General features: G+C 44.0%; 1 protein-coding gene across 8 annotated transcripts in view; it reads right to left on the minus strand.

Annotated features, from left to right (window-relative positions):
• Positions 1-24,736, minus strand: part of LOC126353938 (probable serine hydrolase) — a 178,828-nt gene that overhangs the window by 50,276 nt on the left and 103,816 nt on the right. Inside the window, exon 1 of one of the 8 annotated variants that reach the window (XM_050003210.1) lies at positions 313-827. The exons of the other annotated variants lie outside the window; for them this stretch is intronic. The gene's annotated coding sequence lies outside the window, so the exon portion shown is untranslated. Of the gene's footprint in view, positions 1-312; positions 828-24,736 lie in introns of those variants that run through there. 8 annotated transcript variants of the gene reach the window in all.

The raw sequence follows: 24,736 nt of genomic DNA on the forward strand, positions 1-24,736 counted from the left end.
GGAACATACAAGGGATATCTTAAATTTTCCATGTTCAAAGGCATCGTTTCCTCGTCGCTTATACTTCTTTTCGCGGCATAATGCTTCAGGGTCATGCAAGCATTCATGTAATATAAAATGATTCAAGAGCAGTAAACTTAGAGTGAGTGATTGCTTTATTTCCTCGCAGTTAAATACGTTATGTTGGGAGAAATTGTCAAATTTTCTACTTTTGATGACATAAGTTTCAGATACTGAATCGTCTGCTTACTTGCTCTGCACGCCCTAACGGGTTATACGCAACGGATAAAATGTTCAATCCTTTTGTCGTACCTGTTCAAAGCTGCTGTTCACCTGCTCAACTGATGATCAACTGATGATTGTAATCGGTCGGTCGGGAGCAAAGTTCATTTTACTTCTTACTAATCCTTCATCTGCGTTACCAGTTACACATGATAACAGCCCGCATAAATACTGACACCCAAGGCATTTCCCCCGCCATGCTTAAACGATAATTTTAATTTGTTGAACACAATTAATCACAAATTTGGATAGAAATATATTTGTGAGAACAGATGCGCACGCTGTTTTTTTTATTTTAAAAAATCTTTTCCTTATTATTACTGCAACCACTGAAATGTTACGTCTATAAGAACGTTTAAAACTTAAAATTTTATTTCCTTTTCGTTGTAGTTAACAATGCAATCATTTTGATGTGAATACGAAAGCTTGAAATTCCTATATCATTACACAAACACCTTGTATAAAATAATATCCACATTTACTCCGGCACGGCCGCCCAAACAACGCCACCCGTCCCGTGGGTGGCGTCGGTCTCAGTAGAGGTGGTCGTGAGTATCATCTTTCCCTAGATCTCCATTAATCTTTCGTGAATGTCCCTTATTGCACACCAGAGAGGGAAGTGTGTTGATGTTACAGTCTCAAGGAAATGTGAAACCGCATAACATGTAAAGAAGAGAAATCGGTACGACTGCCAATTAATACTGTATGTAAAAAATTTGCCAACTCTCACCTAATGAGCTCAACTTAGTACCTGAACATGTATTACCTTTCTGACTAAAACAATTCTTTCCGGTTTCGACTACTCTTGGCGCACAACAAGCACCAAATATTAGCCCACCATATCATGGAAATATTTAAACGTCAGTTTTTTTTCCCCATGATCTTATTGACAACGCAAATACATCGTTATGTGCTGACATCCAAATTAATCCCCTTTACTACTTTTTAAGTTTCGTGTTATACATGTAACCATCGTCTGTACTAGCTGTTGGCCTAGTACATTAAACATCTCTTTTGTATACCCAAACTTGATAGTCTAACATCATCATACTGGTTCTAGATTTATAATTACGTAGATGAGCACCTACTTTCTGAACAGCCTAGAGTAATTTGCAATGCACTTTGGTTTCGGTGAGCTTTTGTGATGTATCCTTATCCAGAGCAGCAACTATTCATACATGTATCAGTGTGGCTTCTGTCGAAATGTACAGTGCAAAATGTAACTTCGCCCTTTTATGAGAACAGAGAAATTGGTGGGTGGGAGTCTGACCACTTCAGACAGGTATGAAATGCTTCCGTTTATTGCCATCCCTAGCAGCTGGACTTGGCAACACACTGCAGCACTGTAGCAAGCATCGTGAATACTTTGCTGCCTGCCCTAGGAGGAGGAAGCCACCTCTCCTCATCCTGCAGCAGCCATTAAGCTAGGCGACGATCACATGCTTACTCCCCCCCTGCATTCCACGTGAAAGGATTAAGTAGGTATAATACTGTCTTTAATCATTACTGAATTTAGACATTGTACTTTATTTACCTGCACCTGAAAATGTAGCTAATTTGATCTAGTCCTTCATTTAACTCCAGTAAGTATTACACTTGCATCTGCCACTCATCTCAAGTTGTTTTATTGTTTCATCCTTTGCGTGTTATTTACTTGATCAAATTATTTGACCCCACCTCACCAAACCCATCTTTTTCAGTACAGTGAAATACAGAGTGCGAGCCTCTGAACATCTCGTTAGTTCCAAAGGATAAAATGAGATGAATGAGAAGAATGAGAGTTCTACAGAGCCAAAAGTTCAACAGAGCATTAAGTGGAATGGCTGGGGGTGAGGAGGTAGGCGTAATACAACAGTTCTAAGCATAATTTTATTGTAACTAACCATCCAGTAAAATCCACTGATACTCTCAAAACCAAACTTTTAAAAACAACAATAAATAATTGATTTAAAACAATATGTCAAAAAACTTTACAATGCAACGTTTGATTTAATTTAAGGTGGCACCTTGCCCAAGCCCGCCCCCCCCCCCCCCCCACCAATGAACAATTGACCTTGCCGTTGGTGGGGACACTTGCGTGCCGTATCTGTTGAGAGGCCAGACAAACTTGTGGTTCCTGAAGAGGCGCAGCAGTCTTTTCAGTAGTTGCAGGGGGAACAGACTGGATGATTCACTGATTTGGCCTTGTAACACTATCCAAAATGCTGTTCTGGTACTGCTATGGGCTGAAAGCAAGGGGAAACTACAGCCGTAATTGTTCATGAGGGCATGCAGCTTTCATATATGGTTAAATGATGATGGCGTCCTCTTGGGTAAAATATTCCAGAGGTAAAATAGTCCCCCATTTGGATCCCCAGGAGGGGACTACTCAGGACGACTTCGTTATCAGGAGAATGAAAGCTGGCGTTCTACAGATCGGAGTGTGGAATGTCAGATCCCTTAACCAGGCAAGTAGGTTAGAAAATTTAAAAAGGGAAATGGATAGGTTAAAGTTAGATATAGTGGGAATTAGTGAAGTTCGGTGGCAGGGGAACAAGACTTCTGGTCAGGTGAATACAGGGTTATAAATTCAAAATCAAATAGGGGTAATGCAGGAGGAGGTTTAATCTACATCTACATCCATACTCCGCAAGCCACCTGACGGTGTGTGGCGGAGGGTACCCTGAGTACCTCTATCGGTTCTCCCTTCTATTCCAGTCTCGTATTGTACGTGGAAAGAAGGATTGTCGGTATGCTCCTGTGTGGGCTCTAATCTCTCTGATTTTATCCTCATGGTCTCTTCGCGAGATATACGTAGGAGGGAGCAATATACTGCTTGACTCTTCGGTGAAGGTATGTTCACGAAACTTTAACAAAAGCCCATACCGAGCTACTGAGCGTCTCTCCTGCAGAGTCTTCCACTGGAGTTTATCTATCATCTCCGTAACGCTTTCGCAATTACTAAATGATCCTGTAACGAAGCGCGCTGCTCTCCGTTGGATCTTCTCTATCTCTTCTATCAACCCTACCTGGTGCAGATCCCACACTGCTGAGCAGTATTCAAGCATTGGGCGAACAAGCGTACTGTAACCTACTTCCTTTGTTGTCGGATTGCATTTCCTTAGGATTCTTCCAATGAATCTCAGTCTGGCATCTGCTTTACCGACGATCAACTTTATATGATCATTCCATTTTAAATCACTCCTAATGCGTACTCCCAGATAATTTATGGAATTAACTGCTTTCAGTTGCTGACCTGCTATTTTGTAGCTAAATGATAAGGGACCTATCTTTCTATGTATTCGCATCACATTACACTTCGCTACATTGAGATTCAATTGCCATTCCGTGCACCATGCGTCAATTCGCTGCAGATCCTCCTGCATTTCAGTACAATTTTCCATTGTTGCAACCTCTCGATACACCACAGCATCATCTGCAAAAAGCCTCAGTGAACTTCCGATGTCATCCACCAGGTCATTTATGTATATTGTGAATAGCAACGGTCCTATGACACTCCCCTGCGGCACACCCGAAATCACTCTTACTCCGGAAGACTTCTCTCAATTGAGAGTGACATGCTGCGTTCTGTTATCTAGGAACTCCTCAATCCAATCACACAATTGATCTGATAGTCCGTATGCTCTTACTTTGTTCATTAAACGACTGTGGGGAACTGTGTCAAACGCCTTGCGGAAGTCAAGAAACACGGCATCTACCTGTGAACCCGTGTCTAAGGCCCTCTGAGTCTCGTGGACGATAGCGCGAGCTGGGTTTCACATGACCGTCTTTTTCGAAACCCATGCTGATTCCTACAGAGTAGATTTCTAGTCTCCAGAAAAGACATTATACTCGAACATAATACGTGTTCCAAAATTCTACAACATATCGACGTTAGAGATATAGGTCTATAGTTCTGCACATCTGTTCGACGTTCCTTCTTGAAAACGGGGATGACCTGTGCCCTTTTCCAATCATTTGGAACGCTTCGCTCTTCTAGAGACCTACGGTACACCGCTGCAAGAAGGGGGCAAGTTCCTTCGCGTACTCTGTGTAAAATCGAACTGGTATCCCATCAGGACAAGTGGCCTTTCCTCTTTTGAGCGATTTTAATTGTTTCTCTATCCCTCTGTCGTCTACTTCGATATCTACCATTTTGTCAACTGTGCGACAATCTAGAGAAGGAAGCACAGTGCAGTCTTCCTCTGTGAAACAGCTTTGGAAGAAGACATTTAGTATTTCGGCCTTTAGTCTGTCATCCTCTGTTTCAGTACCATTTTGGTCACAGAGTGTCTGGACATTTTGTTTTGATCCACCTACCGCTTTGACATAGGACCAAAATTTCTTAGGATTTTCTGCCAAGTCAGTACATAGAACTTTACTTTCGAATTCATTGAAAGCCTCTCGCATAGCCCTCCTCACACTGCATTTCGCTTCGCGTAATTTTTGTTTGTCTGCAAGGCTTTGGATATGTTTATGTTTGCTGTGAAGTTTCCTTTGCTTCCGCAGCAGTTTTCTAACTCGGTTGTTGTACCACGGTGGCTCTTTCCCGTCTCTTACGATCTTGCTTGGCACATACTCATCTAACGCATATTGTACCATGGTTTTGAACTTTGTCCACTGATCCTCAACACTATCTGCACTTGAGACAAAACTTCTGTGTTGAGCCGTCAGGTACTCTGTAATCTGCTTTTTGTCACTTTTGCTAAACAGAAAAATCTTCCTACCTTTTTTAATATTTCTATTTACGGCTGAAATCATCGATGCAGTAACCGCTTTATGATCGCTGATTCCCTGTTCTGCATTAACTGATTCAAATAGTTCGGGTCTGTTTGTCACCAGAAGGTCTAATATGTTATCGCCACGAGTCGGTTTTCTGTTTAACTGCTCAAGGTAGTTTTCAAATAAAGCACTTAAAAATATTTCACTGGATTCTTTGTCCCTGCCACCCGTTATGAACGTTTGAGTCTCCCAGTCTATATCTGGCAAATTAAAATCTCCACCCAGAACTATAACATGGCGGGGAAATCTACTCGAAATATTTTCCAAATTATTCTTCAGGTGCTGAGCCACAACAGCTGCTGAACCCAGGGGCCTATAGAGACATCCAATTACCATGTCTGAGCCTGCTTTAACCGTGACCTTCACCCAAATCATTTCACAATTCGAATCTCCGTCAATTTCCTTCGATACTATTGCACTTCTTATCGCTATAAAAACGCCTCCCCCTTCACTGTCCAGCCTATCTCTGCGGTATACATTCCAATCCGAGTTTAGGATTTCATTACTGTTTACGTCTGGTTTCAGCCAACTTTCTGTTTATGGGCGTTGTGACCGTTTATTAATGAGAGCAGTTCTGGGACCTTTCTATAGACGCTCCTGCAGTTTACTATTAGCACATTAATATTGTTATTCCTTGTTGCATTTTGCCTACTCCTGCCTTGCCGCGTCTCAGGAGGCGTCTTGTTGGGCCTAGGGAGGGAATTCTCTAACCTAAAAAAACCCCATGTGCACTCCACACGTACTCCGCTACCCTCGTAGCCGCTTCCGGCGTGTAGTGCACTCCTGACCTATTCAGGGGGACCCTACATTTCTCCACCCGATAGCGGAGGTCGAGAAATTTGCACCCCAGCTCTCCGCAGAATCGTCTGAGCCTCTGGTTTAAGCCTTCCACTCGGCTCCAAACCAGAGGACCGCGATCGGTTCTGCGAACGATACTACAAATAGTTAGCTCTGATTCCACCCCACGAGCGAGGCTTTCCGCCTTCACCAACTCCGCCAACCGCCTGTACGAACTGAGGATGACCTCTGAACCGAGACGGCAGGAGTCATTGGTGCCGACATGAGCAACAATTTGCAGTCTGGTGCACCCCGTGCTCTCTATCGCCGCCGGTAGGGCCTCCTCCACATCTCGGATGAGACCTCCCGGCAAACAGACAGAGTGAACACTGGCCTTCTTCCCCGACCTTTCCGCTATTTCCCTAAGGGGCTCCATCACCCGCCTAACGTTGGAGCTCCCAATAACTAATAAACCCCTCCCCCCGTGTGCCTGCTCGGACCTTGCTGAAGGAGCGGCCACATGTCCACTCACAGGCAGAGCGGGCGATGCCACACGGCCAGCCTCCACATTGACCCTCCGCCTCGTGCGCCGCGAACGCCGCTGAACCCGCCACTCCCCTTGGGGAGAGGGTGGCCCAACCGCGCCCGGTACCCGCGAAGATGTCTCGACAGCAGGGACAGTGGGTGAAGCATGTAACACCTGGGGTGTACCTTGCGACGCACCAGACTAATAATGAATAAAAAAATAACAATGCGGGTAAGCTACTACAAACAGAATAGTGAACGCGCGTTACTGTGGCCAAGATAGATACGAAGCCCATGTCTACCACAGTAGTACAAGTTTGTGTGGAAACTAGCTCCACAGATGGCGAAGATATTTATGAAATGCATGACGAGAAAAAGACAATGTTCAGACAGTGTAGGGAGACGAAAATTTAATAGTCATGGGTGACTGGAATTCGATAGTAGGAAAAAGAGAGAAGGTAACATAGTAGGTGAATATGGACAGGGTAAGAAATAAAAGAGGAAGCCGCCCTGGTAGAATTTTGCACAGAGCATAACGTAATCATAGCTAACACTTGGTTCAAGAATCATGAAAGAAGGTTGTATATATGGACGACGCCTGGAGATATTGGAAGGTTTCAGATAGATTATATAATGGTAAGGCAGAGATTTAGGAACCGGGTTTTAAATTGTAAGACATTTCCAGGGGCAGATGAGGATTCTGACCACAATCTATTGATTATGAACTGTAGATTAAAACTGAAGAAACTGCAAAAAGGTGGGAATTTAAGGAGATGGGACCTGGATAAATTGAAAGAACTAGGGATTGTAGACAGTTTCAGGCAAAGCATTAGGGAATTACTGACAGGAATGGGGGAAAGAAATACAGTAGAAGATGAATGGGTACCTTTGAGTGATGAAATAGTGAAGGCAGCAGAGGATCAAGTAGGTAAAAAGATGAGGGCTGGTAGAAATCCTTGGGTAACAGAAGAAATATTGAATTTAATTGATGAAAGGAGAAGATAAAAAAAGCAGTAAATAAAACAGGCAAAAAGGAATACAAACGTCTCAAAAATGAGATCGGCAGGGAGTGCAAAATGGCTAAGCAGGGATGTCTAGAGGACAAATGTAAGGATAATGAGGCTTATATCACTAGGGGTAAGATAGATACTGCCTACAGGAAAATTAAAGAGACATTTGGAGAAAAGAGAACCACTTGTATGGATATCAAGAGCTCAGATGGAAACCCATCCAAAGAAGGGAAAGCAGAAAGATGGAAGGAGTATTTAGAGGGTCTATACAAGGGCGATGTACTTGAGGACAATATTATGGAAATGGAAGAGGATGTAGATGACGATGAAGTGGGAAATATGATATTGCATGAAGAGTTTGACAGAGCAATGAATGACCTGAGTCGAAACAAGGCCCCAGGAATAGACAACATTCCATTAGAACTACTGATAGCCTTGGGAGAGCCACCCCTGACAAAACTCTACCATATGTTGAGGCAATACTGACCCTATGACTCATCTTAGAAGACAGATTAAGGAAATGCAAAGCTACGTTTCTAGCATTTGTAGACTTAGAGGAAGCTTTTGACAATGTTGACTGGAATATTCTCTTTCAAATTCTTAAGGTGGTAGGCTATTTACAATTTGTACAGAAACCAGATGGCAGTTATAAGAGTCGAGGGGCATGGAAGGGAAGCAGTGGTTGGGAAGGGAGTGAGACAGGGTTGTAGCCTATACCCGATGTTATTCAATCTGTATATTGAGTAATCAGTAAAGGAAACAAAACAAAAAAATTCGGAGTTGGAATTAAAATCCACAGAGAAGAAATAAAAACTTTGAGGTTCGCCAGTGATATTGTAATTCTGTCAGAGACAGCAAAGGACCTGGAAGAGCTGTTGAACAGAATGGACAGTGTCTTGAAAGGAGGATAAAAGTTGAACATCAACAAAAAGAAAACGAGGATAATGGAATGTAGTCGAATGAAATCGAGGATGCTGAAGGAATTAGATTAGGAAATGAGACACTTAAAGTAGTAAATGAGTTTTGCTATTTAGGGTGCCAAATAACTGATGAGGATCGAAGTAGAGAGGATATAAAATGTAGACTGGCAATGACAAGGAAAGCGTTTCTGAAGAAGAGAAATTTGTTAGCATCGAGTACAGATTTAAGTGTCAGGAAGTCGTTTCTGAAAGTATTTGTACGGAGTGTAGCCATGTATGGAAGTGAAACATGGACGATAAATAGTTTAGACAAGAAGAGAATAGAAGCTTTCGAAATGTGGTGCTACAGAAGAATGCTGAAGATTAGATGGGTAGATTATGTAACTAATTTGGGGGTATTTAATAGAATAGGCCAGAAGAGAAATTTGTGGCATAACTTGACTAGAAGAAGGGATCGGTCGGTAGGACATGTTCTGAGGCATCAAGGGATCACCAATTTAGTACTGGAGGGCAACGTGGAGGGTAAAATCGTAATGGGAGATTAAGTGATGACTACACTAAGCAGATTCAGAAGGATGTAGGTTGCAGTAGGTACTGGGAGATGAAGCTTGTACAGGATAGAGTAGCATGGAGAGCTGCATCAACCACAACAACAACCTTGCCCAAGAAAAACTTTACAACCAGAAGTGAATATAACACTTGCGCTCATCCTATCAAAATTACTACAGTTCCTCATTCATCTATGTTTGCTCAATGCAGACAGTTACAAAAGGAAACAACTATCAGAATTTGTCTGTGGAAGGGACACGAAAATAACCATCTGAATACAGTACATATAAGTCGCATGACAAGTTTTCAGACTCCTCCTCCCACTGAGTTGTCTTAGTTAAATATAAGCCACAGCTGAGCCACAGAGAGCACACCCTCTATTCAGACCCCTGGGCGACGATTGTTCCAATCACCAAATCTCACTATAACTCGAGAAAGTTAATGATCAGTACTATCCACGGTGTCACCGATACCGACCAAAGGCATGTTCTCCCTGGAAGATGTCGTTTAGCAGGTTGACACAGAATGTGGCTCCGCTCTTCCATATCGCTCCCTGGTTGCAACCATTCTCTCAGCTCCCGTCGTCCCTTACAGCATTTGGCAATGGGCGACATCCAAGTGGCACTGGTCACGCCACACTGTAGTACCAGTGCAGGAAGGTTGCACCCAACATTCAAAGGCGATGGACATGTGGTGATGATACCATTGGCACATCCTCCACTGCCAATACCAAGTCCACCGGAGTTGGGCACCTCTGAAACTTGGATCATGCTTTAGTCTTATCGGCCTGGCTGGTAACACGCATTCACAGAGTAGTCTGAGTGGGCAATGTGCATGCTCACCAAATGACTCCACATGAAATTATTCACATGGGAGACAAGGTTCATAGAAAATCTCTGTGGGTGTCTTTGATTGAGGTTCAATGATAGCAAAGTTTAAATTGACTTTGTGCAGAAAAGCATAGATGATTCAGTCCACTACAACACAATATTGCGTATCCCTACCAACGCTATGTTTTAAGAGGCTAACGACCCTAAGGATCGACATATTCAAGATTCAACATTTCCAGCACATAAACGCAACAAAATTATTTGGTTGAATCCACCTTAGCATAAGGCTTAACCTGCGATATGTGGACATGAAAAATTCTTTTATTTTGCGGGTAACTCACCAGCAAGGTGACTGGGATGACGAAGCGTAAGATTTGATGGGGAAATACTCCCCCATAATTTTACCCACCGCCTGACTTATTGCACCAAAATTCTTTACCCAAACCTGGTTGCCCACCTTCAGTGTGATCGGCCATCTACCGGCATTATAACGCCTTTCATTTGCTCGTGTCTCTTCTGCAAATTCTTCCTTGCATGCTTCCAGTTGGCATGGATTTGTGTACCGTCCACCCTTTCTGATAACAAATCACTAAGTGACCACAAATTCGCCAGGGGCGAATTAGGTTTAAAAGCAAACATTAAATTCGTTGATCTGGCCTTATGGGCCTCATGGGTATTAGTATTGAAGGCATACCCTAAGCATCAGAAGGTACTATCCCAGCGAGCCTGATCATTATGGTGGAATGCGATCAGCACTGCCCTCAAGTTCCAGTTCACCCATTCTGCCATAGACAGGTTGAGATAATATGGCGTGGTGGTAGTCTGAGCTACTCCCATTTCAAAAGAAAAGTTATGGAAAGCAGTGGACTTAAAGGACGTTGCATTTTCAGAAACCAACACGTGGCAGGGTCCAAACACTCCAAACATACTGCGTAAACACCTTATGAAGGCTTGTGAGGTTACACTGCAGGTAGGCATCAACCAGCAAAAACGCGTGAACACATCCACACAAACAAACATACAACGGTTTCCATCTTTTTAACGTGGAAGGGGTCCTACATAATCAATGTACAACCTTTCCATGGGCTCCCTCGCCTCTTCCGAAGCTAAGAACCCCTGCTTGGCGTTCCCCACTGGCTTTTACACTCTGATACCATTTGCTTAATCTGCTGCTCCATGCCTTTCCAAGTAAAATGCTGCTTCATTTTCATGCGAGTCTTAAAAATCCCCAAGTGTCCACATACTGTTGTTTCATAATAGTATTTGAAGACCATAGTGGTCAAAGTTTGAGACAGCACTACCTTGGGGTCACCCATCTCACGTGTCACACAATACAAAATACTCTCCTTCAGGCAATAGGGCCCAACAACCTCCCCACGCTGTATTCTCTGTTTAAGTTTGTGCAGTATGAGGTCTTACTCCTGCTGCAGAGGGACATCTTTGAACAGCAGTGGCAACCCACTCAAAATGGCAATACTGTGCTCATTGAACTCTCGTGACAAAACCCCATCACCCAGAACCACGCAGTTGTAGTTATCCCGACCGCTGGCCTCTCCGAAACCTCCCTCTTTCTCCTGCTGCTCCTCGAACTCTGGCTCGAAAATTCGGCTTAAGCTGTCAGCCCCAACATTCTCCGAGCCCCTAATATGCTTAACCCTGAACTTTAACGCCCAAATCCGTATCGCCCACCTCGCTATTCTGCCTGTTCGCCTCGGTCTTTCAAGCGCCCAGCTAAGCGATTGATTGTCTGTTTCCAACAGATGGTTGGTGTTCCAGATATAAATTAAATTTTTCGAGCGCGAACAGGACTGCTAAAGTCTCAAGTTCGTATAGGAATGCTTTGCTTCTAACGGAGAAAGACAACGTGAAGCGTAAGTGATTGGGCGTCTTCTCGACTCTTCTTCTGGCAACAAAACTGCAGCAACTCCCGACACGGGGGCATCGACCTGAACTATAAATTCCTTGTTGCGGTGACCAACGCTTTCTTTAAACCCTAAAAAGATGTCTGCTGCGAAAGTCCCCACTCAAATTTTTTACTCGTCTTCCGAAGCTCGTTTAAGGGGGTAGCTAACAGGGCAAAATTAGGAATGAATTTTCGAAAGAAATTAATGACTCCTATAAAACGAGCCATGGCCTTCACATTTTTAGGGGTTGCGAACGAATAAACGACTTTGGCCAATTCGCACTCCGCTCTGGGAGACGATATGCCCCACAAACGATATTTCAGGCTGCGCGAATTTAACTTTAGATGGTTTGACAGTACATTTGGCTTTTCGCAACCTATGGAGTACCTCGCAAACTTGCACAACGTGCTCTTCAAAAGTCTCACTAAAAATCACCAAATTATCTAAATAATGATAGACTCACTCAAACTTAAGATCCGAAAAAACTCTGTCAAGGATACCGGACAACACAGCTGCACCTGTCGATAACCCAAACGGAACTCTATTGTAATCATTAAGTCACCAGTCGGTCGCAAAGGCTGTCACCAGTTTAAATTCTTCCGCTACAGGCACTTGGGTTGTTTGGAGGAAGAGACCAAACATCGAGGTCATCGGTATCATCGGATTAGGGAAGGATGGGGAAGGAAGTCGGCCGTGACCTTTCAGAGGAACCATCCCGGCATTTGCCTGGAGCGATTTAGGGAAATCACGGAAAACCTAAATCAGGATGGCTGGACGCGGGATTGAGCCGTCGTCCTCCCGAATGCGAGTCCAGTGTGCTAACCACTGCGCCACCTCGCTCGGTAGAGGCAATTGACAGTATGCCTGATTCAAGTCGACGGTAGTAACAACCTTTGCCTTGTGGAACCAGGAAAAACACGAATGCAAATCAGTGAGACGTTTAGACTGTAGCACATATTTTTTTTTATTAAGTGCCCTATAATCCATCACAAGATCCACTACCCTCTGCGGTTTGGGTACCACAAATATAGGTGAAGAGCACGAGGATTTAGATGGTCTAATCACTCCGAATATTTTCCCGAGTAGTTTCCCTTAATGCTTTCATACGAGGTGGGGATAACCTATATGGTGGGCACCTTACAGGAATGTTGTCCGTTAATTCGATCTTAGACTCGGCTTCTTTAATCTCACCTAACTGATCGGTTAGTACATCACTGAACTCGTTACATAACTCGACAATCTGCTGTCTCTGCTCTGGCACCAAATTCTCCAGGTCATACACAGAAACGGTTTCCACCGTGTTCATTACGTGTCTGGAACCGTTAATACGGCGATGTACATGATACTAACAGAACTTGTAGGGATTTTCCCTGAAAAACGCGAAATAAAACCTCCTCTGACCCCACTGGGGCACCAGGCCTACCTTCCCAATAAAATCGGCAACCAGTATAGGCGGTACCGACAGACCACAAGACACTTGGACAGGAAATTCCCATGTAAACTCACCCATTCGTATCGTAACCTTAATTGTTCCCAAAATTTGCATTTGCTCTGATTTGGATGGTAGCAATAGCCAATTTTGTCTGATAAGTCTGGCAACTTGCAGTGTCTGCGGTGTGCAGACACCCATCTTTCATCCACTAAAGATGTGGAACTACCAGTATCGAGCAGAGCACACCCACGTTCTTCCTTTAGTGCTGTCCAAGAAAAAGGAACTCTATCGCTGGAACCGCTTCAATTCTCCTACCCCCTATCTCTTGGCAGTATGTCCCCTAGGCTTGCACTTGAAACATCTTACTGCCGTGATGACTGGGTGTTGTGTGATGTCCTTAGGTTAGTTAGGTTTACGTAGTTCTAAGTTCTAGGGGACTAATGACCATAGAAGTTTAGTCCCATAGTGCTCAGAGCCAACCATCTTACTGTAGGACAGTTCCTAACAACATGCCCACTGCTCTTACACTCAAACCACTTTACCCCCATGGAACCTGGCTGTTATATGAGGCCACAATTATCCTACTCTTGCTGTTGAGAACCTTTTCCTGTACCCCGTTGTTGGTCAGCACAGACGAGTGTTTGTACCCTTTTGATGAATTCATCTAATTGTCTAAAGCTCTGTGGGTGTTCACAAAACAGACCCTTGCAACGGTTGCTAGGACACATCCCCTGGAGAATATTCTTGATTACCTGCACTTCACTATATTTAAGACACAAGCTTCTGGCACTATGCTTTACCCTTAAACATACTCCTCTAACGGCTCGTTATCATGCTGAACTTCAAGATATCCTCTATCAATAGCTTCATATCACACTCGAGGGGACAAATAATTATGGCAGGTTAACTCCTGAAATGCACTAAACGACAGTATTGGGACAAGGCTGTTCTCACCTCAAAGTACTATTATCCATGATGGCGGCGATGACGTCATCCAAGATGGCGTAGTGTAGACTTGGCAACAGTGCATGACGTCATCCATGATGGCGGCTGTGATGTCCTTCTAGATGTCGGATTTTGGCGGGAAATTTGAATTTTGGGGGGAAAGTTCCATGCACCCCTCTCCCCCAGAAAAATGGCGGGAAGTTCAAATTCCAACTGGATAATGCATCACACCGTGGTTATCTCTACTAAGTCAACAAAAACGCAGGAAGATAGCTCACTTGGCCTATCTCCACTAACCTAAGACACCAGACCGCCACTTCCTTCTACGAACTGCCATCAAGTTTGAATTTTTGTGGTAAACAAATGTCACTTGGGGTTTCGCTACCAACCTAAGATAACTGCGTGAAGATAGGTCACTTGCACTAACATAAGTCACCTGACCGCCACCCCTTTCTACAAACTGGCACCAAAGTTGAATTTTGGCAGTTAGCAAAGGTCAATTCGCATATCTCCACTAATCTAAGAAAATGGCACAAAACAAAGGACACTTGTACTAACCTCAGTCGCCTGACTGTCACCTCCTTCTAAGCATTTGTGGGAAAAAAGCACTTGGACATAACTCTTGATTTAAACAATTTCATGCAGGTGTGTTCACCACGAGGTCTGGACTCCAACTTACTTAGTACACATCACCACCACCAGAGGGCCCTCTCATCTGTGACGTAATCCAAGATGGCGACACCCAGTGTGTTCACCACGAGGTCCAGAGCCCAACTGACTTAGTACATTTCGTCGCCGTCAGAGAGCGCTCCTTGATGTCAGATGATGACGCAAGTACCGCTATTCAAGATGGCTGCATACATTTTTTTAGCTATGTGCTCTAGGACAGTCACTGCACGATCCCATTACGTAATCTAAGATCATCTGCTTTCTCTCTCACGGGTTTATAATGGGATATGCGGCGCGTGTACAGCCAGTGAGCCCACGATTGCTGATGTCACAGTCTCTAGCCCACATGTTCATACTCATGCCACAGATAGTCTTATGGAAATATCCTAACGAATGTAACTGGACACGTGTGACATCCACATCGTGGATCTAACGTATCAATTACCTAAGTACTTTATTCCATTTCAGGGTTAATCATATTCAATAACTGAATGTATCATTTCGATATTCAATGATCAAATGAGAAGTTCCACATTTTCTCATTAGGAGCGCAGTGTTCTTTCATGATGTAGCACCCCCGCTCCTAGAATGCTACTCTCCTATTGGCTACTGCAGTAGTCACGTGATTCCACGTCACAATACACAGTCTGCAGACATGCAAACAACTCCTAGTTTTCCGAAATAATTTCAGTACAGACCTGTAAACTGTCCCTAAATGATGCAGTACACAGATGTGCAGACATCTACATCTACATCTACATGACTACTCTGCAATTCACATTTAAGTGCTTGGCAGAGGGTTCATCGAACCACAATCATACTATCTCTCTACTATTCCACTCCCGAACAGCGAGCGGGAAAAACGAACACCTAAACCTTTCTTTTCGAGCTCTGATTTCTCTTATTTTATTTTGATGATCATTCCTACCTATGTAGGTTGGGCTCAACAAAATATTTTCGCATTCGGAAGAGAAAGTTGGTGACTGAAATTTCGTAAAAAGGTCTCGCCGCGACGAAAAACGTCTATGCTGTAATGACTTCCATCCCAACTCGTGTATCATATCTGCCACACTCTCTCCCCTATAACGTGATAATACAAAACGAGCTGCCCTTTTTTGCACCCTTTCGATGTCCTCCATCAATCCCACCTGGTAAGGATCCCACACCGCGCAGCAATATTCTAACAGAGGACGAACGAGTGTAGTGTAAGCTGTCTCTTTAGTGGACTTTTTGGATCTTCTAAGTGTCCTGCCAATGAAACGCAACCTTTGGCTCGCCTTCCCGACAATATTATCTATGTGGTCCTTCCAACTGAAGTTGTTGGTAATTTTAACACCCAGGTACTTAGTTGAATTGACAGCCTTGAGAATTGTACTATTTATAGAGTAATCGAATTCCAACGGATTTCTTTTGGAACTCATGTGGATCATCTCACACTTTTCGTTATTTAGCGTCAACTGCCACCTGACACACCATACAGAAATCTTTTCTAAATCGCTTTGCAACTGATACTGGTTTTCGGATGACCTTACTAGACGGTAAATTACAGCATCATCTGCGAACAGTCTAAGAGAACTGCTCAGATTGTCACCCAGGTCATTTATATAGATCAGAACAGTAGAGGTCCCAGGACGCTTCCCTGGGGAACACCTGATATCACTTCAGTTTTACTCGATGATTTGCCGTCTATTACTACGAACTGCGACCTTTCTGACAGGAAATCACGAATCCAGTCGCACAACTGAGACGATACCCCATAGCTCCGCAGCTTGATTAGAAGTCGCTTATGAGGAACAGTGTCAAAAGCTTTCCGGAAATCTAGAAATACGGAATCAACTTGAGATCCCCTGTCGATAGCGGCCATTACTTCGTGCGAATAAAGAGCTAGCTGCGTTGTACAAGAGCGATGCTTTCTGAAGCCATGCTGATTACGTGTCAATAGATCGTTCCCTTCGAGGTGATTCATAATGTTTGAATACAGTATATGCTCCAAAACCCTACTGCAAACCGACGTCAATGATATAGGTCTGTAGTTAAATGGATTACTCCTACTACCCTTCTTGAACACTGGTGCGACCTGCGCACTTTTCCAATCTGTAGGTACAGATCTATCGGTGAGCGAGCGGTTGTATATGAGTGCTAAGTAGGGAGCTATAGTATGAGCGTAATCTGAAAGGAACCTAATCGGTATACAATCTGGACCTGAAGACTTGCCCGTATCAAGCGATTTGAGTTGCTTCGCAACCCCTAAGGTATCTATTTCTAAGAAACTCATGCTAGCAGATGTTCGTGTTTCAAATTTTGGAATATTCCATTCGTCTTCCCTGGTGAAGGAATTTCGGGAAACTGCGTTCAATAACTCCGCTTTAGCGGCACAGTCGTCGATAACAGTACCATCGGCACTGCGCAGCGAAGGTATTGACTGCGTCTTGCCACTTGTGTACTTTACATACGACCAGAATTTCTTCGGATTTTCTACCAAATTTCGAGACAATGTTTCGTTGTGGAACCTATTAAAGGCATCTCGCATCGAAGTACGTGCCAAATTTCGCGCGTCTGTAAATTTTAGCCCATCTTCGGGATTTCGCGTTCTTCTGAACTTCGCATGCTTTTTCCGTTGCCTCTGCAACAGCGTTCGGACCTTTTTTGTGTACCACGGGGGATCCGTTCCATCTCTTACCAATTTATGAGGTATGAATCTCTCAATTGCTGTTGCTACTATATCTTTGAATTTGAGCCACATCTCGTCTACATTCGCATAGTCAGTTCGGAAGGAATGGAAGTTGTCTTTTAGGAAGGCTTCTAGTGGCACTTTATCCGCTTTTTTAAATAAAATTATTTTGCGTTTGGTTCTGATGGATTTGGAAGAAACGGTATTGAGCCTAGCTACAATGACCTTGTGATCACTAATCCCTGTATCAGTCATGATGCTCTCTATCAGCTCTGGATTGTTTGTGGCTAAGAGGTCAAGTGTGTTTTCGCAACCATTTACAATTCGCGTGGGTTCGTGGACTAACTGCTCGAAATAATTTTCGGAGAAAGCATTTAGGACAATCTCGGAAGACGTTTTCTGCCTACCATCGGTTTTGAACAAGTATTTTTGCCAACATACCGAGGGTAGGTTGAAGTCCCCACCAACTATAACCGTATGAGTGGGGTGTTTATTTGTTACGAGACTCAAACTTTCTCTGAACTGTTCCGCAACTGTATCATCGGAGTCTGGGGGTCGGTAGAAGGAGCCAATTATTAACTTAATTTGGCTGTTAAGTATAACCTCCACCCATACCAATTCGCACGGAGTATCTACTTCGACTTCACTACAAGATAAACCACTACTGACAGACACAAACACTCCACCACCAATTCTGCCTAATCTATCTTTCCTGAACACCGTCTGAGACTTCGTAAAAATTTCTGCAGAACTTATTTCAGGCTTTAGCCAGCTTTCTGTACCTATAACGATATCAGCTTCTGTGCTTTCTATTAGCGCTTGAAGCTCAGGGACTTTTCCAGCGCAACTACAACAATTTACAACTATAATTCCGACTGTTCCTTGATCCAAGCACGTCCTGTAATTGCCATGCACCCTTTGACATTGCAGCCCACCCCGTACTTTCCCGAGGCCTTCTAACCTAAAAAACCGCCCAGTCCACGCCACACAGCCTCCGCTACCCGTGTAGCCGCCAGCTGAGTGTAGTGAACTCCTGACCTATTCAGCGGAACCCGAAACCCCACCACCCTATGGCGCAAGTCAAGGAATCTGCAGCCAATACGGTCGCAAAATCGTCTGAGCCTCTGATTCAGACCTTCCACCCGGCTCTGCACCAAAGGTCCGCAGTCGGTTCTGTCAACGATGCTGCAGATGGTGAGCTCTGCCTTCATCTCGTAAGCAAGACCGGCAGCCTTCACCAAATCAGATAGCCGCTGGAATCCAGAGAGAATTTCCTCAGATCCAAAGCGACACACGTCATTAGTGCCGAGATGTGCCACCACCTGCAGCTGGCTGCACCCTGTGCTCTTCAAGGCATCCGGAAGGACCCTTTCCACATCAGGAATGACTCCTCCCGGAATGCACACGGAGTGCACACTGGATTTCTTCCCCTCCTTAGCCGTCGTATACCTAAGGGGCCCCATTACGCGCCTAACATTGGAGCTCCCAACTACCAGTAAGCCCACCCTCTGCGATTGCCCGGACCTTGAAGGCTGAGAATGATCCTCTGAAACAGGGCAGGCAGCCGCATCTGGCTCAGCCAGAGACAGTTTCTGAAACCGGTTTGTCAGACGCACCGGGGAGGCTTTCTGATCAGCCTCCGGGGACGTCTTTCGCTGCCTGCCACGCCTTGGAACGACCTCCCAATCAACCACAGGCAAGGGCTCAGCCCCACTGCGGGCAGCAACCGGGGCAACCACAGCGGCAGACCGATCTGGGGACAGACGGGACGAGGTTGACATCCCCGTGATACCCAAGTCCGGCTCCCCACAGTGGTGCCCATTGGCAACAGCCTCAAGCTGCGCGACCGAAGTCAGCGCCGATTGCAGCTGTGAGCGAAGGGATGCCAAGTCAGCCCTCATCCGAACACAGCAATCGCAGTCCCTGTCCATTCTGATCGATGTTGAACAACAGTTACGGAAACACGAGTCCGTGCCTAGATAACGCAAGCGAAACACGCAAAGAATGTATAAACTAACCTGTACAAATGCCTAACGACTGCGCTACAATCTGCCGAATTTACGATTACAGTAACTAAAACTCGAAATTGCACCTCCTATACGAAACTCACACGCAATTTAAATAAAAATCTACGAAGTAAACACTAAAGCGCGATGCTACAACTGTCAAATACTATAATACCCCCGAAATATATGAATTAAACAATGCAAGTACCCAAAAACACGCAAAGAAATTAATTAAGCTATCTAACAAACAAGTAAGCTAGGGTTATACGACTTGCTGCTGCAGCTGCTTATCCAACGGCGGCAGGGAGCACACTGACCAACCGACACTGGCCGTTCACAACAAAAACAGAAGACAGACGACTACGCGAATTTACACTATTCAGGTACTAAGGCGCGATGCTACAACCCTCAAATACTATAATACGCCCGAAATATATGAATTAAACAATGCAAGTACCCAAAAACACGCAAAGAAATTAATTAAGCTATCTAACAAACAAGTAAGCTAGGGTTATACGACTTGCTGCTGCAGCTGCTTATCCAACGGCGGCAGGGAGACAAGGAGACAAGGAATCAACTCCTAAACTGTCCAAATAGCGCACAGCATAGCCTACAGGCCCGCTCCCAAAATAATACAACAAAGACTTGCATTCAACGCGCGCCACACTCCCTGCGAAGGGACGCGGCCGTCAGCTGTCAAAGCACACACAGACGTCTGTTCAGGACCGCACGCACTGTCACAGTCGCGAGCTGCCGTCGAAAGCAGGTACAAGTTGCCTGCCTCTGTTTTCGTGTATATAGTCATGGTTATGCTGACGTCACAGAATTCCAAGGCGCGCTCACACAAGACACGTCTCTACCGCCGATGACAAAATAGCACAGGGCGCATTGCTCCTAGCGCGACATGACACACCTGTGTAAACGTACTTAACTACCCAGTATGGCTCTCACCTCGCCGTGAAACGTCTGCATGGCGACTCGCCATCTAAAACCTTCTCAATCTTACCATCTAAAACCTTCTCAATCTTATTTCTTATTCTTATGTCGCAAAGCTTTTTTTTTTTTTAAAAAAAAAAAAAAAAGAGCCAAGTCAACCTCTCGAGAATTGTATAGTGTCCCAGAAATAGTTAACACTCGCTTTCTTGATGTCCCAGCTTGTATGAACGCAAATTCTTGTCCTAATAGAGCGAGGCATGCATACACACATACATACAAAAAACAGGGCAAATGCTGTCCAAACGTGGATATGACTGGATAAGTTCGAGTACAGTGCTATATTACGCCTCCTGATCAGTGCATCTGGGCTAGGTGTTGGCAGCTGTGCTACATTTATAGACAATTTTAGAACACAGAACGAGATGTTATGTCATGATCGCATGGATATATCAGACTTAAAATCGATAGAATTTCGAAAGACGACAAGGGATTAGGTATAAATTGACGCAATATACACAGAAATGCTACGAAATTGACGCAGTACTTGCTTACCTTCTCATTCGTGCTCAGCAGTTCGTGCACGGGAACAAGTATGTGGCAACAGGAAAACAGGAAAACAGGAATCAAGGAGGTAGTAATTTTTTTTTCTGTCGAGGCAGTATTATACTGTACGTCTGTTGAGGTACCAGTGATACACGTGAGTTGTCTACTGTACTTGATGCTTTTCGGGAGGACAGAGAACCATTCACCTCTCAACTGACTTGCATCTGCGTGAAAGGATAACAGAGCGTGGATGGGGTGATCGATTGGGATAGAAGTGCAATGAAGTACGATTTAATAGTTGACTGATTCATTCTAGAGAAGGAGAAGTTGCTGCAGGCGAATTTTTTTCCAGTGTTCTGTCCAGATGCATCAGTCACGTGACATAGCCTGCGTTCTACTCGTATACAGCCATGTGTTCTGTATGTGGCTTAAAGTACTGTCTGCTTGCGACCGTTAATGGTAAACCTGTCTGTCAACAGAGGACTTCAATCTCATGTGTGATGAAACTTGACACATTGCTCTAAGCGAACTTTGATTTATGTGATGTATTCCATCCCCCCTATCTCATCTTGGGTTTGAAATCGAGATTTCAGCGTCAAAACTAAGTTAGCGATAGGAGCTTGTGAGGCGTTGCAATCTGCGTGTACACATTTGCCCGACAAATGTGCTGTTTAAATAGTTAGTGATGGAAGGACTTGTAATTTTCACATGTCGGACACTGCTGCTATGATTTTATTTGTTTCCTTGTAGGATGTATCCCCCTCTACTAACGATCATTTCATATAGGTCTGCCGGCCGCGGTGGTCTCGCGGTTAAGGCGCTCAGTCCGAAACCGCGCGACTGCTACGGTCGCAGGTTCGAATCCTGCCTCGGGCATGGGTGTGTGTGATGTCCTTAGGTTGGTTAGGTTTAAGTAGTTCTAAGTTCTAGGGGACTGATGACCACAGATGTTAAGTTCCATAGTGCTCAGAGCCATACAGGTCTTTTCCAGGCATAGTATAATTTCTGAACGGTGTTTGGATCTGAACAGTGGACACTATATGTTTCCGGAAAGCTACATTGTGCTCGTATCACCCAGAGGAAATGTTTTACGGAAACAGTTTTTTCGTTTTACGGTTCGATGACATAGTTTATCGTAGAGAAACCGGGAAGACAGATGTATGTCACGCGCTTGAAATATGTCTCTTTACATTGGAATATTAACAGAGCTGCATTCCAAACAACTGATAGGTTGGAGACGCAGGCGATCTAACATTATAGCTTGTTTTTACTGCAGAAGGTTGTAGCCTTAGGAGTGCGAGTGTTTATGTTCTCTCATACCGATACCTTCCAGGTACCGATCCTAGACTCTAGAACAATACTTCGCAGTTGATAGCTTGGTTGATTTACGTAAAAAATGCGTCGAACTCCAGCCATCTCGATCTACATCATGCATAGAAATCAGTAGTTTCTTGTTCTTCTTAACTGTATGCCATTACATCATGACACTATGAAATCTGTTACTATAGAAATCTGTTACTATGCATCGATACGGAGTGCTAAGCTCCTCGACATGGTCACATCTCGAGAAATCTCGTGCACTTGCACGAGTAAGGACTTGGGAAGGTCGATTCATTCAGGAGACGTGGAGTGTAGCAGTCTTCTTCTGGTTGGTTGCAGATTAATTCGCTAACGGTGCTGCAAGGATGGTTGGTCGATGACAGTGTGAGGAGGGTCTTTCACTCTCTAATTTTACCTTAAGACAGCGAGAATGCTCTGTGACTCCCATACACATAGAGATAGGTCGTAAATTAAACACTGTGCTCGAAGTGATAGAAATGTGGAGTGCTGTCTGGTATAGTTAAATGATTTATGTGTTCGAGAATTAACACTGAATGTATGTACTGCTCGGTGATCTATTCATGTTCACAATGATACTTGCAAAGTGTAGAGGGGATGATTTAGCTGTTGTTTGTTGTTGTTGTTGTTGTTGTGGTCTTCAGTCCTGAGACTGGTTTGATGCAGCTCTCCATGCTACTCTATCCTGTGCAAGCTTCTTCATCTCCCAGTACCTACTGCAACCTACATCCTTCTGAATCTGCTTAGTGTACTCATCTCTCGGTCTCCCTCTACGATTTTTACCCTCCACACTGCCCTCCAATGCTAAATTTGTGATCCCTTGATGCCTCAAAACATGTCCTACCAACCGATCCCTTCTTCTAGTCAAGTTGTGCCACAAACTTCTCTTCTCCCCAATCCTATTCAATACCTCCTCATTAGTTACGTGATCTATCCACCTTATCTTCAGTATTCTTCTGTAGCACCACATTTCGAAAGCTTCTATTCTCTTCTTGTCCAAACTAGTTATCGTCCATGTTTCACTTCCATACATGGCTACACTCCAAACAAATATTTTCAGAAATGACTTCCTGACACTTAAATCTATATTCGATGTTAACAAATTTCTCTTCTTCAGAAACGCTTTCCTTGCCATTGCCAGTCTACATTTTATATCCTCTCTACTTCGACCATCATCAGTTATTTTACTTCCTAAATAGCAAAACTCCTTTACTACTTTAAGTGTCTCATTTCCTAATCTAATTCCCTCAGCATCACCCGATTTAATTGGACTACATTCCATTATCCTCGTTTTGCTTTTGTTGATGTTCATCTTATATCCTCCTTTCAAGACACTGTCCATTCCGTTCAACTGCTCTTCCAAGTCCTTTGCCGTCTGTGACAGAATTACAATGTCATCGGCGAACCTCAAAGTTTTTACTTCGTCTCCATGAATTTTAATACCTACTCCAAATTTTTCTTTTGTTTCCTTTACTGCTTGCTCAATATACAGATTGAATAACATCGGGGAGAGGCTACAACCCTGTCTCACTCCTTTCCCAACCACTGCTTCCCTTTCATGCCCCTCGACTCTTATGACTGCCATCTGGTTTCTGTACAAATTGTAAATAGCCTTTCGCTCCCTGTATTTTACCCCTGCCACCTTTAGAATTTGAAAAAGAGTATTCCAGTCAACATTGTCAAAAGCTTTCTCTAAGTCTACAAATGCTAGAAACGTAGGTTTGCCTTTTCTTAATCTTTCTTCTAAGATAAGTCGCAAGGTCAGTATTGCCTCACGTGTTCCAACATTTCGACGGAATCCAAACTGATCCTCCCCGAGGTCCGCATCTATCAGTTTTTCCATTCGTCTGTAAAGAATTCGCGTTAGTATTTTGCAGCTGTGACTTATTAAACTGATAGTTCGGTAATTTTCACATCTGTCAGCACCTGCTTTCTTTGGGATTGGAATTATTATATTCTTCTTGAAGTCTGAGGGTATTTGGCCTGTCTCATACATCTTGCTCACCAGCTGGTAGAGTTTTGTCATGACTGGCTCTCCCAAGGCCGTCAGTAGTTCTAATGGAATGTTGTCTACTCCGGGGGCCTTGTTCCGACTCAGGTCTTTCAGTGCTCTGTCAAACTCTTCACGCAATATCGTATCACCCATTTCGTCTTCATCTACATCCTCTTCCATTTCCATAATATTGTCCTCAAGTACATCACCCTTGTATAAACCTTCTATATACTCATTCCACCTTTCTGCTTTCCCTTCTTTGCTTAGAACTGGGTTGCCATCTGAGCTCTTGATATTCATACACGTGGTTCGCTTCTCTCCAAAGGTCTCTTTAATTTTCCTGTAGGCAGTATCTATCTTACCCCTAGTGAGATAAGCCTCTACATCCTTACATTTATCCTCTAGCCATCCCTGTTTAGCCATTTTGCACTTCCTCTCGATCTCATTTTTGAGACGTTTGTATTCCTTTTTGCCTGCTTCATTTACTGCATTTTTATATTTTCTCCTTTCATCAATTAAATTCAATATTTCTTCTGTTACCCAAGGATTTCTAGCAGCCCTCGTCTTTGTACCTACTTTATCCTCTGCTGCCTTCACTACTACATCCCTCAGAGCTACCCATTCTTCTTCTACTGTATTTCTTTC

The sequence above is a fragment of the Schistocerca gregaria genome, chromosome 3, assembly GCF_023897955.1.
Source record: "Schistocerca gregaria isolate iqSchGreg1 chromosome 3, iqSchGreg1.2, whole genome shotgun sequence".
NCBI lineage: Eukaryota > Metazoa > Arthropoda > Insecta > Orthoptera > Acrididae > Schistocerca > Schistocerca gregaria.